At 38.2% G+C, this 13,794-nt stretch overlaps 2 pseudogenes; both read left to right on the forward strand.

Annotated features, from left to right (window-relative positions):
- The first annotated feature begins 1,068 nt into the window (after positions 1-1,068).
- Positions 1,069-10,648, forward strand: LOC142838508 (ATP-dependent RNA helicase DDX50 pseudogene; annotated as a pseudogene).
- A 22-nt stretch (positions 10,649-10,670) lies between these two features.
- Positions 10,671-11,630, forward strand: LOC142838509 (ATP-dependent RNA helicase DDX50 pseudogene; annotated as a pseudogene).
- Positions 11,631-13,794: the final 2,164 nt, after the last annotated feature.

A 13,794-nucleotide genomic window follows, 5' to 3' on the forward strand; every position in this document is an offset into this window, starting at 1 on the left:
AGATGAAAGATTAAAGCTTGAGAAACTGCTAAGAAATTTAGTCCAAATACAGGAGGAGAAAAGGAGGGAGGGCACATAATTGATATCTCCTGAGAAATAGAAAATCGGTTTTCTCCAATGTCATTGGATAAATCAGTCACACCTAGGGCAGGACTCATATCCAGGAATAGTTGACCATCACAAAATGTACTCCATGTTTTTGTTTATTTACTTAATATTTCAATTTTTGAGACCATAATTTATTAGCACATTTCTCCCATCCTTCTTCTCCCTCAAAGCCCTTTCTATTCCCCTCCATCCTCTCCTTCAAATTCATGGTCTTTTATTCACTAATTGTTGTTGCATGCATATATATGTCTGTGTGTGTGAGTGTCATACATATACAGAGAGAGAGAGAGAGAGGGAGAGAGAGAGAGAGAGAGAGAGAGAGAGAGAGAGAGAGAGAGAGAGAGAGAGAGAAACTGAGAGAGATAGAGAAAGAGAGAGAGAGACTTTCTCTGTGTAGTCCTGGCTGTCCTGGAACTCTCACTGTAAACCAGGCTGAACTCAGACTCAGAGATCAACCGGCCTCTGCCTTCCAAGTGCTGGGATTAAACACGTGAGTCACCACTGTCTGCTTATATTCTTAACTATAACCTAAGCAGTCCATATGAAATGTTTTCAGAACTAGCTGAATTGGACAACCAGTTGGTTTTCTGTGTGCTTTTTGTTTTGTTCTGCTATATTTTTTTGCCTTGTTGGTTTTCTTTTTATTAGTTTGTTTTAATTTTTGTTGGATTTGGGAATTTTTATGTTTTGAAGAGAAAGATGTTAACTCCATTATTTCTTTGCTTAGTTTCTGTCTGGGAGACCTGTCTATTGGTGAGAGTGAGGGTCAGAGTAAAATAAGTCCATATCCTTAATGTAGGACATGGCAAAATTTTGAATGTTAGATTTCTGAGACAGTTTAAGGAGACAGGAGGTAGAAAAGGAGAAGTGCCTGCCTTTGGCAGATGGAGCCATGCTTGTTGGTGCACGCAGGGAGGGGCATACTCTCAGCCGTGGAGGCGGTTAAGACCATGTGAAAAGATGGCTGTCACCCTTTACAGGATCGGAAATGTCTGTGACATGGAGCTTACAACTCCTCCACACAGTTCCTCTCTGCTGGAGTCGCCCAAGGTGAGACAGGCTGTCTCAGCAAGTAACTGAAAGAGGTTGAGCAAGACAATCAGTAATCTTGCATAAATGCTGCTCTACAGGGAAGGCACTCCATCACTCAGAAGGGATGCTAATGGAATGCAGTGGAGACAAGGTAAGTAAGAAGGAGCAGGAGTCCCAGGATGTGCGCGTTCCCAGTGCAATGGTGGCCCACCTAGACACACACAGGGATAGACAATCAACAGGAATTAACGACACTGAGGCAGTCTGCTTAGCAACTCTAATGTCCTTTAAATTTTAGTAAAGGTTAATCAGACATTTGAAAAGACTAAGCATAGTGTTCAGTAGCCAGTGTGGTAAGAGAAGATGCATCGTCAAAGGAGCACCAATGAGAATGAACTGGGTGTCAATGATGCTGTCCCCACAAAGAAAAAACCTTTGGCATCTCAACAGTGCCAGCCTGACATGTGCAACCTGGGGAACAGATCTGGGGGAAAGGTTCCCTTAGAAGAGTCCTCGAGAAGACCTAATTCCTCCCCAGAAAAGAGTGAAGTGAGGCGTTTCCTGTGATAGCTTCTGAGCTGTACATCATCATCAAGCTTCCGGTCTCCCTGTCTCTGTGATCTCCAGTGCTCCCCATAATGGCCCCCCAGAGTTCACAGATGGACCAGAGAAAAGGGACACTTCAAATCCCGAGGGAATGTTATTATTTATAGGCTAGCTAATCGCCAGATGTTGGCATTAATTAAAACCTTGTTATTCTTTTGCGATTGGGAGTAATTGGAGTTCATAAGCATCATAGTGTACTCCTACGGGCTAGTCCACCGTCACGTCTTTCTGGTAGCAGTGATTGCTGCTTCATTAATTCATCAGGCATATGAACCTTTGCAGGGCTCCATGTGGCAGCGCTGTCCCACATCACTCACTGAGGGATGAAGCAAATGAGTTTTCAAAACAAATGTTTAAAAGAGACTAACATGGGAGCAAATATTTATCTTTCGTTAAAGAAGACTGAGAATATGAGGAGCTATTGTGTATTTACTGTTATACCAGCCCTTCTGCTAGATAGCAAGACCTCTGTATGTTCAGCAGTGCAAGCCCTATTTTTAAAAAGAGGAACAGAGTTCAAGGCATGTTAGCTAGGTCATGAGTCTAGTAGTTCACAGCTGACAAGGTGCAGAAGTAAAAGGTTATGACCCAGGTTTACCCGATGCCACACTATTGCTGCAGCTCTGCGTGGTATACACCTTGAGTCTCTGACTCTGTTTATATTAATTACATAAATCACCAGTCAAGTAATAACTCTTACCTATTCATACTTCGGCCAGATTTCCTTAGCTTCCTGGATATCTATCAAGTCTCTAGTATTCTATCATAAAATGAGAACTGATGATTTCTTTATTACATTTTATATTTCAGCAGACCTGCTCAAACTGCCACCTCCTTTATCACACTCAAAGGCATATCCAAGTCATGATATTTAGCCTCCTGATGTTTAATGCATGACTATTCCAAACCATACACACCTGTCTGTCTGTCTGTCTGTCTGTCTGTCTGTCTGTCTGTCTATCTATCTATCTATCTATCTATCTATCTATCTATCTATCTATCTATCTATCTATCTATCTGTCTATTTATCTATCTATCTGCCTCTATCTACTTATCTATCTGTCTATCTATTATCTATCTATCATCTCTCTACCCCCACACAAGCCTGAATATGTGAGTGCAGTTGAGGATTTTTTCCACTCAGTGTGTAAGCTCACAATAACAATAAAACTATCCCTAGACATCTGGGCTTCCAAAGTACTTAGGTAATGGTAAGTATATTCACATTGTGTGTGAATGACAAGGTTAGACGTTAATTCCATTAAGGAGTTTCAGTTCCCAAATCTTAAAATGAAGGTCGAGTTCTCTGTAACCTGACAGAAAAATAATAGATTCTATAGCACAGTTGACTCACCACGCAATATCAGTGGATTAGTGTGAAAGAAATTCATCTGCTTTTATTGTAACTGTCAATCATTGAGATCATTCTAGTTTTTCTGTACTTAAACCATCTTTATGATCTTCCTAGTTCTCTGGGTTTCAAACCTGAGTGACAGAATAATAATCTCAGAAACAATCTACAAATATTGTGATACCAAAGCTCTGGCATAGGTTTCCAAAACTGTATTTGATCCAAAAACCTGCAAAAACTCATGTATTTCCTCCTATGGTTTAGAGTAATGCCTCATGAAATCCATACAGTTTCCCCTTATTTTTCTATTACAAAAATTAATCAATAATTATTTTGTGAACATTTGCTCAAACTGTAGGACAATAACAATACAGTAAATGAAAGAACTCCTTCATGAAATCCACATAGAGATGTGCCCAGGAGAGTCTGCTTGTCATGTCAGCCATGGGCAGCAGCAGGGGCATCGATGTTATTGGCAAAGCCAACGACAACGGGCAAAAACAAAAGCTTTCTACTCAGCCTTCCTCACATCTAGACTGCCATGGCTGCTGGGAGGTAGGAAGTGCTTATCACTCTTTGGATGGGTCATTTCAAATAACCTAATCAGGAAAATCCTGACTGGCACGCAAGAGACAAATAGTCTGGACAATTCCTGACAGCCCCAGATATTTCTCTCTTGGATGATTCTAGACCTTGTCTGTTGACACTCAGTATTGACCCCCACAGCAATTATTTTGTTCCCATTTCTTTGCCATCATGTTCATGTTTTTAGTGTTTTTTTTTATTTAATTAGTGCAATTAATAAAATCTAAGGGTCAGAAGTTGAGGTACAACCTGAAGAAACAAAAAGCAAAACAGCCAGCCACTGGTTCTTACCTCGACTTCAGTCTGAAAATGGCAACCCTGCCTCCAGAATCTCAGGAGACTGCATCTGAGAGTTGCCTTCCCCCATGTTATATCCCTCTCTAGGACTGGGATTAAAGGCATGCATCACCATCATTAAAGGCATGCACCGTTCAGTTTCTATGGCAACTAGTGTTTAACTGGGATTAAAAGTGTGTGTCATTATGGATACCGAGATTAAAGGTGTGTGTTACCATAATCTGATCTGTAAGGATAATCAGCGGGACTGTTTTATTGTCAGATCTTCAGATAGTCTTTATTTATTAAGATACAGTTGAAATGTCACTATAAATAACTAATTATGGCTTGTCCAGCCCTAGTGTATTCATTATGTACATATATATATATATATGTATGTGTGTGTGTGTGTGTGTGTGTGTGTGTGTGTGATTTCAGGATTGACCTGTAGATATGGATATCCAATTAAGTGGCTCATTCCTGAGGAAGACTAATTTTCCTTCTCTTCACGGTTCTTAGTTCTTTGTCTTAGGTGGAGCCCTGTGAAACTTCTTTCTTCCACATTAGCATGTCTATTGTTACAGTCAATATTTGTTTTGTTTGTTGTTTGTTTTTAGGTTGTCATATGTGGTATCATGGATGTAGCCACATCATTGTTAGGAGCTACAATCTCACAGTAGACTTCCTGTTCCTATGGGCCTTCATTTTTTCTGCCTCACATATTTTTCTGTGTTTCCTGACCTTTAGGCTCAGGAGTTATGTTATAGATGCGTCTACTGGAGACAAGCACTCCACAATCAGTTGTTTTCTGCATTTTGTTCAGTTTTGGTTTCAGTGATGATTTGTAGCTACAGCAAAGAGAAGCTTCTTTGACTAGGATGAGAGTTACACCTTACTGTGGATACACAGACAAATATTTAGTGCACTTAGGAGTTATTTAGATAAGATTTTTTTTAGATAAGAATTTTTATTAAAATATTTTTTCACACAGTCCATTCTAATCACTCTTTTCCCTCCTTCATCTCCCATATCCTCCCCACCTGCCCAACTCCATGCCTTCTTTCTCACTCTCTTTCTAAAACGAACAGGACACACACTCACACACATACACAAAGAATAAAATAAAGCAAACAAACAGAAAAATAGAACGCATGACATATGTATGTATGTCTGCATGCATGCTTGTATGTGTGTATATACACACGTATGCACTATAAACACACAAAATTGGGAACCATAATAGATAAGCAGAGGACAAGTAATGCCAAAAACGGCCATAGAATTATGAGACGGAGTATCTCCGAAAACACCATTGAATTCATTTAGTGTTGGCCTTCTACTTCTTCTGCTTCTCTTAAGTGTGGTTTGCATACCCTATGGAATTCCCTTGAAGAAAATTAAATGTTCGTTTTCAAGTGGTTGTAATTGGAAATCGATTCTGGCTTAGAGATTGGGGATCCTGTCCAAGCTGGAACTTCTTCTTGCTTAGACCTGTGCAGGCCCGGTGTATCCTGCTACAGTCTCTGTTAGTTCCTATGTGGGTCAGTTCTGCTGTGGCTAGAAGGCCCTCTTGTCCATCCTAGTAGATCTCAAAGTCTTTCAGGCTTTTCTTCTACAAAGTTTTCTGAGCCTAAGTGGAAGGAATTGATGGAGACATTGGATTTAGGACTTAGTGTTCTATGGACTCTCACTCTCTGCACACTGTCCAGTTGTGGGCCTGTGTTTGTTAGCATCTACAGCAGGAGGAAGTCCCTCTGATATGGTTGGGCAAGACACCAGGAGGACAGCAGAATATTGTTCAGGGTCATTTTATTGTCAAGTTCTTTCATCAGAGCAGTAGTGTTTGCTTTTCCCATAGGTCTATGACCTGCCTTGTCTCAGTTTTTTGGCCACCAGAACAGTATCAGGCATGGATTCGTCTCATGGAGTATATCTTGAAATGCCTAGATTTTTGTGACATTCTTAGTACAAAGAACTCTCCCTTTCCTTCTTTCCAGCATCTTATATCTTGTTCCCCCTCCTCACCGGAGCATCAGACAAACTCTACTTCCAGTAGAAGTGCATCACCTTTCCTCCACTCCACATCCCTCTAAGAAAAGCAATTCATCTCTCTCCATGACAACTATACAGGAGATTGTTCCTGTGTCTTTTCTCTTTTTAGATACAAAGAATGAGAAAGGAGATTTACAAAACATACTCATATGTTGGAAAAAAGAAGACTGTGAGCCCCTTCAAAAGAAAAATATGTGTGTGCACACACCGGAGTTACCTGCTCATGTGTATCAAGAGAGAAAGTACCCACCCTTTGTGGTGGTTAATCCTCATTATAACTTGATTTAGAACTACCTAGGGACACATCTCTGAGTATATCTGAAAGTGTATTTCCAGAGAGGTTTACTAAGGAGATTAACTAACCTGGATGTGGGTGGTAGCATCCCCAGAATAATGAAATAAATATGAGAGAGGGAGGGAGACAGAGAGGCAGAGAGACAGAGAGACTTCATACCAAGTAAGACATCGGTTTCTACTTTCTAACTACAGACACAAAGTAACCAACACCTTATGCTTCAGCAGCCATTCCTTCACTGCCATAAAAGACTGTATATACTCAAACTGAGCCAAAATAAGACTTTTTGAAAGTTAAGGTACTTCTCAAGAAATGTTTGATCATAGCACTTAGAAAATAATATATTCCTACCAAGTTTTTTAAGATGTTGAATATGAACACAAATGTGGCCTTCTTTTAAACAAAAAAACAAAATTCTGTTGAAGAGTTCTTATCTACTGTATACATATGTTCTTTACATTAAGTAGGTGTTTTTCCTGCTATAATTAAAGAGTTCTGGTAGTGAAGAGATTTAACTTCCCTTCTAAATTTTATAGATTTTCATCACATACTTAAATATAGGCAAATATAGATTGACTCTATGTGAATATAGAACAGATATTTGGATACAGAGACAAAAATGTCAGTAGTTACCATTTTAATTTACACTCTTACCAAAATGGCTCACTCGTATTTGAGGGTAACTATTATTTTATTACAGATCTAGGTATACTACAAGCTCATCTAGCAGAGAATCTGAGAGTGACTTGGAGACCTCATTTTTCTTTGCAAGTCTGTCACGTAGAGCTGGGATGATGAAATACTAAATAGTAAAAGGGGACTCCATTTTGATGTTGGTGTTAAGCATTGCTTCAAGGAGTTAATGGTGATGACAGTTATGAGGTCAATATCTTTTCAAAGAAATGAATATTCATTTATACGAGATATTAAAATTTTAGGTAATATTAAAACTAATATTTTCTTTTCATCTCAAAAACAGCTGAAAATAATTTTGCAAAATATTTAAAAAGTGTGCTGCTTTTTGTTAACACAAATTCTTAGCGTGAATTAATAATTCACAAATACTATCTGTTTGGTGATATCACCTCATCAAGAAGGCACTTTATATGGTAGTTTATTAGTATTTGGTTACAGAATTTGCTTAGCTCCAATTGGCATTGGCATTTACCTTTTTCTAAGTCGCTTGTCAGAACTGCGTCTTCTCATTTTAAGAGCTCCCATCAGCGGCACTTCACATAGTGCTTTCCAGGCTCTGGCTATTTAATACCTTTTTGTTAAACATATAGAGTCTATTAATTTGGTGTTAATTTTGGAACTGGAATAATATTGCCTATATATTAATGCATCAGAAAATATTATAGTTGATGAGTTAAAGTACGGCCTGGGGTTATCACTTCCTTAATGGTAGAAAGATATCTCAGATCTCAAGCTCAAGCCTTCTAACACTTAGCGCACTCTTCTTTTCCTTGAGTAAGGCTTTTGTGGGCTTCTTTGTTTTTATGGCACAGAGTCTGGAATTCAACCCTTGCAGTGTTAGATAAGTCTTACATTTGACCATTGTGCTGTACCTCCAATATTTTAATCAATGTTTTCTGGAAAAGTAAACAGCTTTCTCCAAATACAAATTTAAATTTTGCTTCTTGAATTTGACTTCTGAATATCCTGAGTTGAAGAGTCTCAAAATAATTGGTGTCTTTTCTTACTGAGAATGACATCCTTCAGAATATGTTATGCTCAATTGTTTTGATTTTTTTTCTTTTCCTTTGGTTGTCCTTTCACACAAACATCAGCTGCTGGCAATTTAAGTGTCTTAAACAATATGGTGTCAATAAATTTCATCCCTAGAAAAAAAAGACCTGGATATCTATGGTGATGTCAATATTATAGTGACAGAATCAAATGGAGGAGCACTAGAAAGAGTTGACATTTGTTCCTACCTAATCTTCTTGGTTCTACATGAAGAACAGTTCATGGCTACAAGATATTCCTGATACATCAGATTAATAGTGTTTTAAAGATTTTTAATATATGTGTGTGTATGTATTATGTATGTATGTATGTGTACTAGGTACCCAAAGGTCAGAAGAGGGTACCAGATCCCCTAATGATGAAGCTACAAGGGGCTGTGAGATGTCTGATGTAGGTGCTGAGAACTGAACTGCTGTCCTATAGAAGAGCAATAAAGGCACTTAATCACTGAGCCATCACACCAGGCCCAAGATTAATAGTTAAATCACCTTATATTTATATGAAATATAACAGTACAGAAAGAACTTAATGCTTGGAAGCAAATAGAGGGTTGAATAAATCAGGGCTGAATATGAGCTGATTTTGTCAGTCCCTTATTTCCTTGGATACCATGCAAATTCCATGCAGCACTCTTACAAAAACATGCCTTGAATACAAGTTTATATATTTCACAGCTTGAGATTTTAATTTTATCCCCATGTTTTCTTTTCCCTCATTCATGGTGCAAGAGAATTGTCTGTATTCTGTCAATCATACTTTAAATAAATGCTGATTGGCCAGGCAGGAAATATAGGAGGAAAAACCAGACAGGAAGTAGAAATGATGTAAAGAGAACAGGAGAATTCTGGGAAGGAGGAAGCTGATTCCTCCCACTCCTGCCCAGACCACCAAAGCAGCAGGATGTGATCTGCCCCACTGAAAAAAGGTACTGAGCCACATGGCTAACATAGATCAGAAAAATAGGTTAATCAAGATGTGAGAGTTAGCCAGTGAGAGGCTAGAGCTAACACAAACAAGCAGACCCCTCATGTTACACATTCATAGAACTTTGGCATGCACACTTTAGAAGCCTAAATTTAGAACATATTTTCACCTTGAAATATTTATAATAATGGAGTTATAGGTATTATATTTATTGCTCATTTTAGTCAGTTATTACAGGAATCATGTGGCATATTTTAACAATTCATTGAGAAGAATTTCAAAGAATAACTTGGTTGGTGTGTTCCCTTGAAATCTTCCTATTCAGAACACTATATTCCTACTTTCTCAGTCATAGTTTTTCCTATTTCCTCCAGTCAGATTAGTCAATACTCTAAGAACCAACTAAATCTCACTTTGATATTTTGTTATCTCTCCCTTTTCTAAATATCCTTTATATTTGCCTACTTACTCTTGCTGTTTCAGCTGTCACAAGTATGCCAATTAATTCTCTACAACTGCAAATATTTATTGTTGTCTTTGTTCAAGAGAATCGTGGTCTCTTGTGGTCCCTAATACCTACAATATAAACCAGTCTTAAAACCAGCCAAATGCCCTCGTTTCCTGTCTGAGAATCAACATGTAGAACCCTCAGGTACTTTTCCAGCCAATGTCTGCCTGCATGCTGCCTTGCTCCCTGCCACGATGATAATAGACCGAACCTCTGAAATTGTATTAGTTGAGCTTAATCGTTACAGAATCTTTGCTTGAGTACCAAGTAGCTTAAACTAATTAAAGATGCATAATGATCCCAGTCCACCAGAAGACTGTAGAGGAATATTTTAAAGACTCTACCCCAACCTCAACCTGAAAAAGAAAAGAAAACAAAACAAATGCACACAAAAACAAAGCCTAAAACAATAAGGGATCTTAAGGTGCTAAGAAAACTCACATAGTGGTAGAAGGAAGTCAGGTACCATTAAGACCCTGATGAGAAAACAGTAATGAGAGATGTCACATATGACTTGGATGCACCCAATCCCAGCTTATGTTAAAACAAAAGATAAGATAAATGGAGACACCAAAGATGGACTCAGTAAACTTTCAGATGAATTCTCCCCATGTCATAAGTCAAGATGAAAAGACATACCAAATGAAGATGTTGAAGAATATGAAAAAATCAAAACTTTTCTCATAAAATCAAGTGGTAAGTGGAAGAGACTCTAACACATGAATAAAAGAAACGAGCCATCTCCAGTTTCTCTGTTTCTGGGGAGACTACACAGCTTCTGAAAGGCTGAGTAGTAGCTTATCTCTTTCCTAGTCAAGTTAAAACATTTGGTTCTTTATATTAAGGAAAAAATATAATTGTTAAAGCCCAGACATGAACAGGAAAGACATTCTCTTTTGTCATACACTTGAATGAAAGGCTCCAAAGAATTCAAAAAGCAGTTTAAAAAGCTGCTCACCAAAGGTACTTGTTTTGGCTCTAACAAGTCAACTGGCAAACCAAGTAAGCCAAAAATTTCAAAGATATAACTAGAAAACTCAGTGTGGTGTGGTGTGATGGAACATCATATCAAAGCCAAATTAATCACATTTGGAATGATATTGGGACCCCGGAGCATATCAAAGACTGCTGTGGGAGCACATTTTGCTTCCTCAGCCAATAGCATTAAAGATACAGTGTTGTAGATGCTCCTTCTCCTTCGGCCAGTAGCCTTTAAGATACCAGCCCACCTGGGCGTAGTCTCTTATACTGTAAAAGCAGTAGATCTGAAGCAAGGGCTGTTATCTTCTGTAAGAGAAAGATAAAAAATGCTCCTGAAATGACCATGATGCCACACAGCAAGCAAAATGCTTAGTGTTTTCATGAGGATGTTGCACTGTCACAAAAAGTTAGCTTGAAGGACGCCAGAGACTATATCCATCACTCTGGATGCGCAGGTAGTGCTGGCTGGACAGGAGTTCGTGTCTGTCTTTATCAACCAAGAGAAAGAGGTCAACTGAGAGATGTGGAACAGAAAGCAGGAATTACAATTAAATATGTAGAGTTCCTTCGATGATAGATTTAGTTAAATCTAAAAGCGTGGACACCATCAGGTCTCTAGCTTCTGTTTATTTTGCTGCTGTTGGCATTTTCCTGAGCATCTACTCAAGGACTGGTTGTGGCCTCCTTGCAACAACTGGTAGAAGAGAAAGGGACGGTGGATGCTTTGGCTACAGCATTAGCTCACATTTCTGGTGCATCGAGCTCGAACCATGAGAGCTGATCACCTCTGATTAGGGGTTTGTAACGATGACTCTGGCATGCCCAGAAGAAAGACAGGATGCCAACTGTGCTTGGAAAGAACTTAACACAAAATTGAGAACTAACACTTCTTCTCAAATAGCCTGAAGGAGCTTCCTAGAAGGAAATATGAGTATTTATTTTGATGTTCTTAAAACTGAGTCAGAAATATTACAGGTCGTGTGGTATGATTCAGATCAGATACTCTCATTGCCAACCAGTTACATGAAAATGAAGAATATTATGGTAGAAACTCATCTTTTAATCCCAGATAGAGCAGGTTGGGCCACTCAGGTCAGTCTGGTGGTCAATCTGGTGGCTGATGAGGTAGACAGAGTCAACAGGGATATCGGTCAGGAAGTTAGCATGGTGGTGGAACACTAAGAGGGAATAATTTGATCAAGAAGAGCGAGTCATAATTAGATTTTGACTGTCATTTGATAATTCATCTTCCAGTGTGACCTTGCCTCTTTTTGCCTAATCATGTATATTATCCACCAAAAAAATTAGGTTATCATAGTTGATATTTGTAACTTGCAAAGACATTAGTTGTATTTTTAAAAAGTATTTTACAAGAGTGGTTGTAAACAAATCTACTAATCTGGATAAAAATAAACAAAAAGCACATACCCTCCCACCAAAAAAAAAATACCCCAACAATAACAACAACAACAAAACCAAATAAACAAAACACCAGCCAAATATCCCTTAGTCTCTGACTCACACCCTTCAGCTCACTTTCGGCCCACCCATCCCCACATACTACTGTTGGGACACTTTTTGCATTTGTACTTCTTTCAGATTCCAAAAAACCACCCAAGAGTGTTGACCCTTCAGCTATGAGCTTCATGCCCAGCTGCTGAGCCAGATGTTTTATGAGGCACATTCGCCAGGGCCATTTATCCCAAGCGACTTGTTCACTGAGCCATCTCCTAGAATCACTTTCTCCTTCCCATGCCATCTCACTTAAATTCTAGAGTCTGGTACCTAAGCCCTTCATCAACAGGGTCCCGACTCTGTAAATTTTCTAACCAAGTATCTCATTACTCTTCAGTATACTTCTGCTTTCTCTAACTCAAATGAGCCATCTACTCCCACATCCCTCTCAATCACCATCTTTATGTGTTGTTTTTCCATAACCTTATATTCTCTTTCTCTCACTCACGCTTATTACTGTCCATGCTCATTACGTCTATCTTTGGTCATATAATGAAGGCAGCAGGGTATCTGTTATGAAATGCGAAAGTTTCCCTTACTTCTCAAGTACCTTATTTATGGACTCTTGAGGATGGACGCTCACAAGCATTCAAAGTTAACTGCTCTGTATTGCTTGCAACACCACATCACTAACCAAACAAACAGTGCAAAGAAATGTAAACAAGGGAGTATAACTGCAAATGAAAAAAAGAACCCATGCAACCAACAAAGAGTTTTTAGCATTTGCCGCATATCATGATCTATGCCAGCAGTTAGGAATAAAAGGAAATCAAGTCAAAATATGTTCAGATAGAATTGCTTTCTATCAAATCTATTTTCTCATCCCCAGGCCAACACTTTAATGTTTGGAGTTTGATTATCTTTGGGTCACTTAAATGTTGATGCTTTTATTGCTAGAGTTTACTGATTTAACAAACACTTATTGGGGAGATTCTAAGAGTCAGCAAAGTTCCAAATGAGGGGAACTTTAAAATTGTACTGTGTCCTTTCAGTGGAAACACAAACATTTTACTTTATAATGTGTTGATAAAGCATAGGAAACATTAAACCTTTTGCATATTCAGTAATATTGTCTGTCAAATTCAAAATATCATGCTTATGGTAATGTTGAGGACCTAAATGTCATGCATTTTGTCCCCAAAGGCAGATTAAAACTTTACTTACTCCTTGTTTAGCATGAAGCCGTATAAACACAAAAAAATTGAAAATGAATTCAGCCGATAGTATTTATATATTTGTGTGTGCATGTGTATGCATATATAACAATAATAAGTGTGTATGCATATATAACAATAATAAGAAATAAAAGTAGACATTAATTTGAGGAGAAAATAGAAGTAGTTGGAGAGAGGAAATGGAGGGGGGAAAGTGATGTAATTCTATATCTATTAAAATACATTTTTTGAAACTTCATCTATTCTCCACACATGCATTGCTGGAAACAATGCTGAAGAAAATAACAGAAAGCAAGAATGTATTATTTCTTTTATATATTGATCTATATACATAATGATAATTCCATTCAATTATCATAAAAAGAAATTATCTGTTTAATATCTTTTTAAAAATTTGTATTACTTTTTATTGGTGTGTGTGTGTGCACACACTCATGTGTATCTATGCATGCACACTCACATGCATACATAAATGAGAAAGCTGAGGACAGCTGGGGGGAGTTGGTTCTCTCCTTCCTTCAATTATGTGAGCTTTAGAAAGAACTCATGCTGTCAGACAATGCAGCAAGGACCTTTATCAGCTGAGTAATTCACTGGCCTAAAGGTGTTCTTCAAAATGAAAATATCATAATTCCAT

Source organism: Microtus pennsylvanicus, chromosome 19 (assembly GCF_037038515.1).
Source record: "Microtus pennsylvanicus isolate mMicPen1 chromosome 19, mMicPen1.hap1, whole genome shotgun sequence".
NCBI lineage: Eukaryota > Metazoa > Chordata > Mammalia > Rodentia > Cricetidae > Microtus > Microtus pennsylvanicus.